Source organism: Otolemur garnettii, unplaced genomic scaffold, assembly GCF_000181295.1.
Source record: "Otolemur garnettii isolate 467f Iridium unplaced genomic scaffold, OtoGar3 scaffold00001, whole genome shotgun sequence".
Lineage (NCBI taxonomy): Eukaryota > Metazoa > Chordata > Mammalia > Primates > Galagidae > Otolemur > Otolemur garnettii.
In genome coordinates this window covers 48,792,619-48,795,477 of record NW_003852396.1, presented here as the reverse complement: position 1 = coordinate 48,795,477, position 2,859 = coordinate 48,792,619, and positions in this window count along the sequence as shown.

The window sequence follows — 2,859 nt, the reverse complement described above, 5'->3', positions numbered from 1 at the left end:
TGCTGTGAGCTATAATGCCACGGCACTCTACCCAGGGGGACAGCTTGAGGCTCTGTCTCAAAAAAAAAAAAAAAAACTCTTGGGCTCAAGTGATCCTCTTGTCTCAGCACCCCAAGTAGCTGGGACTATAGGTGCCTGGCTATGTTTTAGAGATGGGATCTTGCTCTTCCTCAGGCTAGTCTTGAACTCAAGAGCTCAAATAATTCATCCACCCTGGCCTCCCAGAGTGCTGGGATTACAGGCACAGGCCACTATGCCCAGCCTAAGTCCTGCTATTTAACAGCAACTTCCTTCCTAAGAATTTTCTCCCCATTGCTCACGGTCTTCATATGAGGACATGGTCCACCACTTCTGCCTCCAGAGCTTTGGAAGGCATCAACAATTAACAGTAGAAATCTTTCCCATATCACTCAGGGTTGGCCTCAGAATCCTTCCCTAAATAGTCCATATGCAATCTCTTAGTAGAGGTTATCTCTTGCTAGCAATAGTGAGTTCCCTGATACTGGAAGTGCTTAAGTAAGAGTGACATGAAAGGGACTTCATGGAGAGGATCAAAACTTAGGATGCATGTTTGCATAACCACCCTGGCAACGTGAGACCCATACCAGATTGGCAGCCCATATGTTCAAAACACAAAGCACAAGGAAGATGATTTTGGTGAGTACATTAGTCAAGATAGGGTGAATTCTCTGATAACTCCAAAATCTTATAATAAAACCCATGCCACAATATGATTCCACGTGGGCAGTTCTCCTTAATAGCTCTCTCTATTGACTAAAAGAGCCAGGATGATTCTACCTTGGGCCACTGCACCCCGACATGTAGCCTTCATGTCCCACTAGAACAGCGGTTCTCAATTGGTGGGTCGCGACCCCTTTGTAACAATGAAAATACATTGCGGCATTAGGAAGGTTGAGAACCACTGCACTAGAAGAAGAAGATAAAAAGCATTGTCATAGGACACTTTATATGCCAGGCCTAGAAGTGGTTACACCACTCCTACCCACATTCTGTTAGCCAAAACTGAGCCACATGGCTAGATCTAAATGGAAGAGAAGCTGGGAATGTCTAACTGTGTGCCCAATAAGAGGAGAAGAACTGGTTTTGATGAGCATAAGTGGTATCTGTGGTACAGTAATTAAAGAAATAACAATACCAGGGGTGGGACATAGTAGTAAAGGGCAGCTTTTGGAGTCATTTGTGGGTCTAACTTTTAGTAAGAAATATTCAGACATTATGCTTTAACATGTAGTAACAGATGCAATCTGTTGCCTACCAAAAGCCAAACCTCCTTTTTAGAATTATTGTTTTTTAGAGATGTGGTCTCACTCTAATCCTTAGAGTCTAGAGTTTGCTGGCAAGATCACAGCTCACTGCAACCTGCAGCTCCCGGTCTCAAGCGATCCTCTTCTCTCGGTCTCACAAGTGGCCAGCACTATAGGTACATGCCACCATGCCAGGTAATTTTTTAAAAAATTTTTTTAGACAGGAGCATTTTGCTACAATTCTCAGGTTGGTATCAAACTCCTGGCCTCAAGCACTTCTCCTGCCTCAGGCTTCTGAATAGCTGGGATTATAGGCACAAACCACCTTCCCTATCACACTACCTTTTCCTCGATAACACCCGTATGTTTCTGGAAAGTTTGCCCCTTCAGTAACCCCAGCAGCATGAATCTTGATCTGTTTAATGAAATAATAGTGATTTCATTTTCCTTGCCAGTGGCTGGTCAATTGATTCTATTCTGGCTGATGAAACAAAAGGGGCAATCCTTAAGTTAGGCTTTTGAAAAAGATTTTTTTTTTTTTTTTTTTTTGCTGAGAAAAGAAAGGAGAAGAGAATAAACTGACTCTTTCTGCTTCTGGACATTGTCACCTGTGTGTGTATGATGCCTGGAGTTGGGGCAGCCACTGGGGACCATTTAGGACCCAATCACTAAGGATGACCAAGTACAAAGAGGGAAAGAACCCAAGTCTTTAGTGGTAACAGTGAGCCAATGAATTAATGAGCTTTTTCTGTAATTTTTGTTTTGTGAAACAATAAATTTTCTTCATTCTATTTTAAGGTGAGTCTTTTGCTGCTTGTGCCAAAGGCGTCCTAACTGACAGACATGCCCTGGACACTTAAGATATATGACTTCACACTGGAATCATATTTAGCAGGAAACCAAGATCTACCCAAACTTTTCTACTAAAAATAGAGAACTTAGCTAGATGTTGTGGTGGGTGCCTATAGTCCCAGCTACTTGGGAGGCTGAGGCAGGAGAGTCACTGAAACTGAGGAGTTTGAGGTTGCTGTGAGCTAAGATGACATCTTGGCACTCCAGCCTGGACAACAGAGTGAGACCCTGTCTCAAATGACAACAATAAAACTAATACATTTTATAAGTATGTTTAAAAAAGGAAAACATATAAATAACCAGCTGTTACATAAAAAAATCCTCAATATCACTAATTGTCAGGGAAATGCAAATTAAAACCACAATGAGCTATCATCTCACACCTATCAGAATGGCTATCATCAAAAAGATAAAGAATGTGAAACTTACTAAATGTAGAATATAAATGTCTTAACACAATTACTAAGAAAATGTCATGAAGGCTATGTTAACCAGTTTGATGAAAATATTTCAAATTGTATATTAAAAAAAAAAGAATGAGAAGTACTGATGAAGATGGTAGGAATACAAACTAGTACAGCCATTATGGAAAACAATATTATGAGTTCCTCAAACAATTAAAAACAGAATTACCATATGATCCAGCAATCCCACCACTTAGTATATATCCAAAGGAAATGAAATGAGTATGTTGAAGAGATACCTGTACTCCTATGTTTATTGCAGCATTATTCATAATAGC